Here is an 11,340-nt window from a genome sequence, read left to right as displayed (position 1 = left end):
ATTTGCGATCCTCAAGAATGCCGTCTTCGTGCTCTCTCAGCAGCAGCGGGGCCGGATCCCTGAGGTTTGCAAGCCTGGCCACTTTCCTTGAAAAGTGACAGGCGATAGCGGAGCTTGCACACAATTTGAATGATTGGTTCGCCATACTGATTTACTGAGTGAACAGACAATACAACAGTAAATATGATAGACAGTTTCAACATAGAGAGCTTGCTGAGGCACAGAAGCTAACGCCGGTCAGACGGGATGTGCTTTTATCCTTTCCTGGACGTGACGTCACATGCCCGTGACGTACTAGCCATTGGACTAGTTGACATACGTGCTTCATACGCAATCACGCAGCGGCATTCCCAAAGTGTCGTCAATGCAGCGCGAGTTCCCTCGAAAGGGAAGAGAACATAATTGTGACAGCAGCATCATTATGTACAAGCTAAACTCAGATTATTAGTAAATCAGGAAAATAAAAAAATTATCTTCTCCTGTTGTGGAGTAAACAATATAATAGAAGCTGCGCTCATCATGCGGTCTGCTCTTTGCGTCCTAAAGTGATGATGGTGACAGCATTACAGTGTGGGCGAGAGCACCCATGGGTGTCATACAGGAAGAGGGGGATGTTGTAAAAGAGGTGGAAGATTGCATGTGAAGGTAATGATAAACAAAAATGTGAAATATACAGTATGGCCAGTTTTCATGACAGACCGCAAATCATTGAAATGTTCTCCCCCTCTCTGAATTTTTAGTTGTTAGCAAGAACCAAAAACATCCCAATATCGTAACAAGAACTGAAAACATCCTAAATCCTAATATTAAAGTAAAATTTTATAATGCATAAAATGTAAGCATCACAGGATTAATTCCATTAAGTCGAAGTGTAATATTTGCAGATGTCCTGTTTTGCAGGTGACTGTGTTCTTAGCTCCAGAGGGCTTACATCTACAATGCTTTGTATGAACTTCTTAAGTTACAATGCTTTTTAAAATATGATGTGTTTAATTGTTTGCTCCCAGTGCTTTTGGAAAATACAGCCCAGATAATTTATTATGACATCAAGAGTTATCTCAAAGTTTTTGTTTGGTTGTGAAGAATGTACTTATCTTCTTATCACTGAATAAAGGGTCAACATATAGTAGAAGTCTTACCAATAAATATACACTACATGCATTATATTTCATGTCTTCATGACATGCCTTTGTTCATAATGTCTAGTGTGTCACAACTCAATACACAGGAAGTGAATTATTGAACAGGACTGACCTCATGTTACAGATATATAGAGGATTCTGTAGGAGCCCAGAGGCTCTGGACAGTCAGTGGTGTCAATATGGAGGAGGGCATATACCAGGACATGATAGACTGCTGACCTTTCAGACTCATCAAAACGCCAATGCAGATGACAAATAAACCTTTAAGTTAGATAGAAGTGCTGACGGAAAGCAATATGCACTTCTCTTGTTGTCTCTATATCTAATTCTCTCTCTCACTTTGTCTTCCTGCCTCAGATGTCAAATGTACTGTAAACAAGGAAATGTGGAATATAATGCACACTTATTTAATAATGACTTAAATATTTAGGTTTTATGGAGAGTCTGTGAATTTTTTGTGTGTGTGCGTGTGTGTGTGTGTGTCAACTACATGTCAACTAACTCTCATTAGAACATAGTAGACTGCCAATAGACTGTTAGGTTATGGTTAGTTGTTAAGGTTCGGGTTAGGAGAAAAAGTTGACTTGTAGTTGCCAAGTTACTTATAGTCAGTAGAATGTCTTGAAAAGTGTTAGCAGATATTAAGCAGACAGTTTACTAATACTCTTACAGTTAGATGACAAGGAGCTGCAAAGTTACTTAGAAGAATGTCTAAAGTGGACTATCAAAATAAAGTATTACCGAAAGTTCAAAGGAACAGCTTTTATTTGAAATGCATTTTTTTCAAGGCACTGTACTAATTCTGTGACAATTCTTGCTCTGCTGAAAGTTAGTACCGTTGACAAATCATTATTCAAAATTTTTTAATTTACAACACTTGTTATTTTGGAGCTAACATTCCAAAAATCAAATGTATGCAGCTTTAGTGACTAATATTGGTGTGAATCAAAAGGATGTGGAATCATTCAATTAATTCATTAGAGAACTTAATTGTATAATATTAACAATAACACTATCGACAAATAAATGAACACTCAGTGTAATTGGCTGGAACTTTAATAGCTTTAATAAGACAAATAAAAATGAACAATTTGGGCATAAAACACAAACTGTATGGCTCATATTAATTACAGACCAGTTTCTCAAAGGAACTCATGAAATCATTATTAATGTAGCCTGTCATAGCCTGTCTAATAATCAACCAGTGGAGACTAGGAAGCAATTGTGAAATTACCTCTAATATGTTTCCATGATGTTATTTTTTGGAGCAATTCTCACAAATTTCAAGTGAGAAAAAATAAACTGTGGTTCAGGGACAGTTTGTCTGACAGATCTAGTTTCAGATGAAAGGCACGTAACTAAAGAAAATGTAAAAGCTATAACATGAACAACAGATGGAGAACAGAAGCTCAAACTAAACTTTCTTTATGTTTGAGTGAACTATTAATTTAACCCTATGTGTTTCAGAGTGACTGACCCATAAATATTGTATTTAAAGTCTCTAATCTAATTAAAACAGTGCCATAAATAAACATTCAAATGTATCTTGCATAAAGTGAGTCATCACTGTTACTTATAGCTGATGGGCTTCTGCTAATAGATGAATCTGATTATGTAAATCATCATAAATGTTTTGATCCAGTTGAGAAAATGAAATAATGCAATGGCCTAATAATAGAAGAGAGTGAACTCTTGAACTCTCAATGAATCCCAATCCTCCCCTCTTGGGAACAGAAGCGCTGGCTTTTTTATTTAGCAGATCTAGATATTTCTACATATCTGAGGATCTAATATTATTATTAAAACTAATTAGGACATGTACTGTTTGTGCCATGTTGTGATGCAACTTTGTTTCCTGCCACTGCAGATGTCCATTTTGTTTTTCTGTCTCTATCCAGAAGCAGGGTGTGCTATTTATGAGGCATTGCAAGACCTTGTATCACCTCACATCCCTCTTGTTTATTTTATTGCATATTTGTCGTCCCCTTGTGTGTGTGTGTGTGTGTGTGTGTGTGTGTATGTGTGTGTGTGTGTGTGTGTGTGTGTTTCCTTATTTGGGTTCTGCGGTAATGCTAACGCAAGGCAAAGCAGGCAGGGAGCTGTCAACATCCATGCTTATGTAGACACTTGTGTGTGTGAGCGTGTGTGTGTTTGTCAGATTTAATGCTGTAAGGTAGTTGTGTCTGGAGTGTAGTAGATCACCTTATAACCAAATCGAACCTTACAAGCCTCCATTTTATTTGGCTCAACAACAGCTTTACAAGTAGATTAAACGTTTGGTTGTGTCTTTATACAACCATCATACCGTGAGCCCTGCCTGACAGAAATCTCTTAGTTATCTTTCTTTCAGTAAGATCAATACTAAAACACGTATATCCGCATATGAAAGACATCTCTTATGCTCACCAAAGATGCATTCATTTGAGTAAAAACAGTCATTTTGTGAAAAATTACAATTTAGAACTCTTTTCTATTTTAATATATCTTAAAATAAAATGTATTCTTGTAATGGCAAAGCTACATTTTCAGCGGTCTTTAGTGTCACATGTTTCTTCAGAAATCATTCTAATATGTTGGTTTGGTGTTCAACTAACTGTCTCGTTTTGCAAGGTGTGGTTTACGTACATGTAAGCCGATATATGCAATCGAATTTATTACCAATTAAGGTAACTCAAAATACAGGAATAAACAATATAAAACATAACCATACTAAGCGCAAACATTAACGAGAACCGACAAATGAGAACTAAAAAAAACATCACTGACTCCAAATGACTTCCTCAGACTTAGTTTCGCCAGCGGCGAAGGTTTCAGGTTTCAGCCTCGTCCCACGAGAGACCAACAGCGTACAGATCTTGAATGAATGTGCTGTGACCAGGTGATCTTCGGACGGCCTTGCTTCTGCTTTCCTTGCCTGGACGTCCCCATCATTGCCGTTTTTTGTAGGATATGGCCCGCAAACTGGAAGAAGCATTCAGTCACCCCAAATGGTAATGTATATATTTTAAAATATGTATTAGTAATAATTAATATTAAAGGTTGGCTTCCAGAGGAATTTCGTTCATCAGTTGTCTCTTCTAAAATGCCTTGGTTGGGAGTAATACAAATAGACACAAATGAGACAATTTTTGAGTTGTCAACAGATGAATGTGAATGAAATTGCTCAGATGATTTGCTTTTGGGAGAATTTGATGAGAAATGTTTAGTTTCATAGTAAAATGACTAATGTTTGATTGCAGACCTTGGTGTCTTGGTAAATCTGAGCACAGCTTGAGTCATTGATAAGATTTTTTCTAAAGCTGTAGAGAAGACACATCTCTACAATCCATTTATAAGGGCACACACTTTAAGTTCAGATTGATGGTGAGGGAATAGTAATGGTGATGTAGCTATATAAGATGCATTCAGCAGGCTAAAGGCTACATTTTAAAATGATCAATAGTAAACAGGACAGAGCAGGGTTCATACTTTAGGACAAAAAAAAGTATTTTCTGTATAATTTTAAATAATTTGTTACTTTTAAGACTTAAGACTACATTTCCATTAATCTTGTCAGTCAAGCAAATGCAAATGTTTGCTTATGCATGTACTTATATCATGCTTGTTCATATCACAGGGCTCTTTTGTTCTCAGTTTAACTGTTAATATGTTCATAGCGCATGTATGTGTGTGTATCAAATGGGTAATTTACCATGGCAACCTTATGAAATCTGTGTGTGTGTGTGTGTGCGCGCGCGTGTGCGTGCGTGTGTGTCTGGAGAGCAGACGGCAAACTTCCCTTGGGACCTTGACTAAACTAAGAGGGTAAACAAGAGAAACAAACACAACTGAGAGTAAAGGGCAGATCAGAGCGAGGACAGAAATTCTTGATCAACTGCCCAATGTTCCACAAATTTCCATGGGCAAAATGCAGTAATCTCAATAGGCAAAATCTGGAAATTTGCGCGATGGATGTGTTTTGAATCACACGGGTCTGATTCAAGTTTTGTTACTTTTAATTCTTTGTCCACCGAATGTGTGTTCACATTTACTGAATTTTCATTCAGTGAATTTTCACGGGCAAAATCCAGTCATTTCAATAGGTATCCACGGATTTTGGAATGTTGCGTCAGGGCGAAAATTTCCCAATGCAGGTTTTGCATTGTGTTTTAAGTTGATCACACAAATGTGTTACGTTGACCAACAGAAAGCTGCTTGGTTTGAAAGTGACTTATGAACTGTGATCCATACATAAATTCATACAAGTAGAAGGAGCTGGATTCATTTTTTTTGAATAATAACGAATCAAGAAATCGGAAATGCAGCCTGGTATTATATTATATTTCACACATATTTAATTGTAGCTATTTTTGTTTCTCAGTTTTTCTCACCTGATGGAGTTTGGGTTCCTTGCCAGTGTCGCCTTTAGCTTGCTTAGTTGGGGTTTTAAAAGACACTTAATATTCAGTAGTATTATTGACTGCACTAAAACTATCACTGAACTGATATGTGCTTAATTATGACACTATTGTTTTTTGTTTTGTTTGTATCTGCTACTGCAGAATTTGAAGCTGCCCCATATTTAATAAAGTTTGCATCAAAATGAATTTCTCTCAAGTTTCGCTAATGTGACCACACATTACTTATTTGTTAATGTGTAAAATGTATAGAATATTAAAGACATAATTAAGTTAGCTACCTTGCTTACTGCTCTTTGGTCTTTCCAGTTTATGATGACTGCCTAGATTTGTGTGTGTTTAATGTTTGACATAATATTGCTGATGGCAGTTTTGAGAGTCTACTTAAGATCAAGAGTTATCATGTGGATGCAAAGCCCACACAGTTCACCGCTCAGTATGTTGTTTGTTTCGCTGTGTGCGTCTGTATGTGAGTATATGTGTTTGCTGCTCACATCTGTTCACTTTCCACATCCCTTCTGGGAATCGAGAGCGCTCATATTATCAGCTTTATGGTTCTCTGAAATCCCCAATCAGCCAAATCCAGAGCCACTTGAATTAATTGATCCCTATATCGGATCCCATGGTGTAATTAAGGGGATAAAGTGGTAAGAGGCAGTCAGTCTAAGCCCTGTTCCCCCAAGACCATTCATCTCTGCAGCCCATCACCACACACGCGCTGCATTATTCATGACCGCTTTACACGGCCATACATTTGCACGCTTTATAGAGATGCCTTCAGATGCGAGAGGGTACGTTTTTGAAACATTCAGAGGGCTTGTTTGAGCACTGTCATTTCACATGCTTATTTAACTGGAGTCAGTATTTATTGTTGCTTCTTGTGCCCTGGTGCAGACGCTGGGCCTCAGAGTACCAACTGCATGAAGAAAAACAGCTTCTTCCATCATTTCGGTGTATGCGTGTGGACAGAAATCCTGCTGGTTAAGGGAAATAAATGTGTTGCGCTGTATCGAGAGAAAGAATTGGTGATGGTGATGGAGTCATGTGCCAGTCTGTGTCTGAGGGAAGGAGTGTGTGTTACCGGGCTGTTTGGTAGAGTCCAAACATATTCCCATCTTGAGATTTAGGCATGCTCTCAAGTCTCTTAAGCTCAGCTGAAGCTTGGGATCAAACTGCGGACTGAATTCATCATATTTCTCCCACACAGACGTACTAGGAGAGAAAGAGAGAGAGAGATTTTAAATTCCATCTTCAGATTGCCAGCAAGGTCAGGCTGTGTATATCACTTATTTAGACTGTGGCATTCAAATCATTCACCAAACCTTGACTAAACGCTTAATGTGGCCAATCTCATTTGATCCCCAGATCCCCAAACTGTGAGTAAATGCCCACCAGCAAGGTTAAGACACAAGGCCTTGTTGGAAAGTGGCAGATTTCGAATGCGTTGCTGCAAATGGTGACTTGAATGATTTTGATACTGCGACAGCTGAGTAGGGTACAAAGGGGCTAAATGCGCACCGGGGTTAAGGCACATTTGACTTTATTCTCTTTTAAACCACTAGATAGCACACAAATTCAGCTCAGCACTTTTCTTAACAACCGCTTATGATAATGCACGTGACAATTTTTTGATCCTTGACATAATCGCGGCCAACAAGGCAAAATGTAATGTTTTTTTTTTTTTTTTTTTTTTGTAGATTTATGTAGCAAATGAGAATCGATAAACTTGTCTATATTTTGAGACAAAGCTCTTATTAATGATTTTTAGTTTTGTTCAAGGTAATTAAAGCTACCGTTTTTGGTTTTACTTTATTTTGATGGTCCTTTCAACACATTATTTTTTTGACTATAAGTAACGTTGCACCTACTTGTCTACTAATTATCATTAGAGTGTCAGTAGAGTATTAGTAGACTGGTTGGGTTAGAATAAGTTGACATATAGCAAAGTTACTTATAGTCAGCAGAATGTCTGCTGGAGGACCATCACAGATTAGCAGTTAGCAGATATTAAGCAGACAGTCTACTAATACTCTAATGAGCGTTTGTTGACATGTAGTTCCAAAGTAATTTATAGTCAACAGGAAGTTCAAAAGGGACCATCAAACATAAAATGTTACTCAGTTTTTTAATAACAATGAATATGTAAAATATGGTATTTGGGGTAAAAGGTGCCCTGCTGTCGGGACGAAAGGCACAATAATTAACTTGAAAATAAGAAGCGGGCTAACATTACATGGTAAGATTCAGATGGTAATAAACATATATTAAGTTGGGTGTCCACCTTAGAGATAATCACCATATATATAATGAAACATATATCATGAAACATTATGTTAAAAAAAGATGTGTCCTGCATTTTCATGCCACTTCTGTTTTAGTCCAATGGCGGATTTAACACAACCTAAAATCTCATTTGTAAAAGATTACGAGGCATACATAGTCCTCCCTTTAGATGAGCTCACAAACATAGTTAACTGACAACTATTAAATGTTTTATAACTACCTGAATTAATCATGAATTAAGCATGATTAAGCATGTATTAACACGCGTAATACACAAGTAACTATTACTATGTCTAAATAAAAAGTTGTGTAAATATACATTTAAATAGTTTATTAATCACTTACTTGCACTTTCTAAATGATTTCATGAATCACTGACAACTCCTAAAATAGCGATTCCAACGGTCCGTGGACCCGTTTGTACCGGGCCTTGAAATATTCCCCAATTTTTTATTTTGTTTTCCTATAGTAATTGTCGTTTTTAAATGATTATGTGTGCTATGACGTCATGTTATTTAATCCAAAACATAAACAATAAATAGATCAAAATGTGTTTCTTTGAGCGACTTGCGATTGCTTAGCGTCTCATTGGTTATGGACATCTGATCGGATTTTAAAGCGCGGTGCACGTGAAGTGGCAGAGAACTATGTGGAGAGATGATCGGGTCCCAGCAAACTTCCATGGCCCATTTCATTGCAGACTGTTCGTGCAAATGAAAGGGCGATGACCAACTCGAAAATAGCAGAAAAAAAGAAAAGCAAGTCAAGCTTCAATCGTAAATACAATGCTCATATATTAGGTATGGATTAACGGCAACAGGCGATTCCTTGGCGCCAAATACATTTGTTGTGTGTTGTTTGTGGTGAAATACTCTGCAATGAAGCCGTCAAAATAGTCATTTTTAAATTTTGTTTTATCATATCCTGGAATTTGTGTGCATTGGTTTGGATGCATATGTTTTTTTTATTTTTTTTATGGAAGGCCAGGAAGAACAGCTTGTCTTGTGCACAGCTACAAATCCAGTAATATCAATAAGCAGGTCATGCTCACATTAATATATTTTTGTTCTCGTTGGTCTGGTCTGGTATTTTTTGTTAAAGCTTGATCTCTAATTTTATACTTTTAGAAAGGATTGGCTGAAATCACTGTGTGTTGATATTGTATTCTCTTCTTTTCATACAATTAGCCTTTGTTGTCACCTGTTGGTGAGTGAAAACACTGAGTTGCCGTTGAAGAGATTGTCTTTAGTTGTTCTGGAGATATTTGACAGGTGAAATGGGCTGGTATTTTCATACAATTTGCCATTACTGCCACCTTCTAGTGAGCGAGTGCTGTGTGAGTTGCTTTTGAAGTAGGCCTAATTGTATGGGAGAAAAGGTAAACATTTTGAGAAATGGACTTAAAAAAAAGATTGCTATATTCATACAATTAGCCTTTGTTGCCACCTAGTTCATTATATCAAATAAATGATAGGCTGTTACTGTTTTACACATTGCTATGTTTCAAAACGATGCATCTTAAAATTGAGGCATTAAAATTGACAACTGGTCCCTGGATTTTTTTTTTTTATGAATATGCTGGTTCCTGGCACAAAAAAAGGTTGGTAAACTCCTGTCCTAAATAACTGGTTTATTAATAATGTAATACCTAATTTAGAAATGATCAATTGTTCATTAATAAATTATAAAAATACAATTATTAGACACATTAGTCATGCTTATAAATCAAGAAAAAAACATTTATAGCTGTATTTATAAACTGCTTATTGATGTTAATTCTTTATAAATGATGAATTCACTATATACTAATGCTTAACTAATGGTTAAAAGCATGCAGTTATTCAAAAGTGTTACCATATTGGGACAGTACACTAATAAACAGACTGTTCCTGTTTGTTAACCTAGCTATTTAATATGTATGTGGGCAGCATGTCACTCGCTGTGTCTCATAATTGCTAATCTATCAGCGTAGGGATGGTGCACTTTGACTATTGTCTGGAATAAATGCTGACCTACTGATCTAGAGCAGACAATAGACGTGTCTTTTACCTGTCATTGTTCCGTCACATTTACAAATACCCACACTCTCAAATGGTTAAATCACAGGGTTTCAGTTCAGTCTGACAAAATATAAAGTGATTAATGGGATGGTGAGGGAAGGGACAGATTATGGACATGAGTGCTGAGGCCCAGAGCTCCACCTCAATGGATCACACTGGCAGTTCTTAACCACATGACATGAAAAAGGAAGAATATATATATCCACAGCTGCAAGAGAAAGGTTGAATTGGCCAATATTAGTCTGCCATCAGTTTTGAGGACTCAAACTGTCTGAAAGCGATCAAATTTAGCTTCTGGCAAATCCGTTTGGATTACCATCCAGAGCGTTATCCATTTGGGCTTGGGGTTATAAAACAGCATTCCATCAGAACTTGGACATTTCAGTGTTTGTATCAATTTACTTGAATAGGCTCATTGTAAAAATGTGTCTTTATAACTACATTTTTGCAAAACTCCATAAACTTGCCTTTAGAAGAAAAGGAAAAAAGCTGAAATGACCAGCAATTGCAGTAAAAAATGTTTAGTCCTTTCACACAAATTGTGAATCCTGGTTAATCAATTTATTTATTTTCACAATACTCAATACTATGCTTTGACCTGAAAACTTTTTCTTTTCTTCTTTAACATAGTGCATTATTTGTAAACATACATTTTGACATTTGCATCACATATACAGCTCCATAGCTTTTCTGCAATAGTTAACTTGGTTGCTCACCTGGTACAGCGCTGCATTGATATAAAAAAAATGTTATACACTCATTTATCATTTTTTAAACTCATTAGCTTTGTGAGTGAGTCATTGAATTATTCACTCACCGATTTGTTAAAAAATACTCATTTATTTCGAATGGCACTATTGTGTGTTTCTGGTGTTGTGCATCAAACTAATCCTGTTTTGACTTTCACTGACTTTCACAGTTTTCACTGTTTCGCTGTTCTTTCACTGAAGAACAGACTCTTTCACTGTTAAATAATTGTCTAATTTGTAAGTTAGTCACTAGTCAGTATTCATATATTGTTTATTGAACTCACATTTACAATCATGCTGGCAGTGTAAATATCAATGCATCTGTGATTTGACCATATGCGTGTAATGTTGTGTATATGTGTGACTCTGGACCACAAAACCAGTCACATGGTTTTGTTAAATTAAAATTTATACATTATCTGAAAGCTGAATAAATAAGTTTTCCATTGATGGTTTGTTAGGATATGACAACATTTGGCCGAGATACAACTATTTGAAAATCTGGAATCTGAGGGCGCAAAATTATCGAAACATTGAGAAAATCGCCTTTAAAGTTGTCCATTTATATTCGTGATGGTGCTGCATTCACTCATAAAATAAATGTTTTATATATTTATGGTAGGAAATTTACAAAATATCTTAATGAAACATGATCTTTACTTAACATCCTAATGATTGTTGGCATAAAAGAAAAATCGATAATTTTGAC

Source organism: Phoxinus phoxinus, assembly GCF_949152265.1.
Source record: "Phoxinus phoxinus genome assembly, chromosome: 2".
In the NCBI taxonomy this organism is placed as follows: domain Eukaryota; kingdom Metazoa; phylum Chordata; class Actinopteri; order Cypriniformes; family Leuciscidae; genus Phoxinus; species Phoxinus phoxinus.
This window is presented reverse-complemented; position numbering follows the sequence as displayed.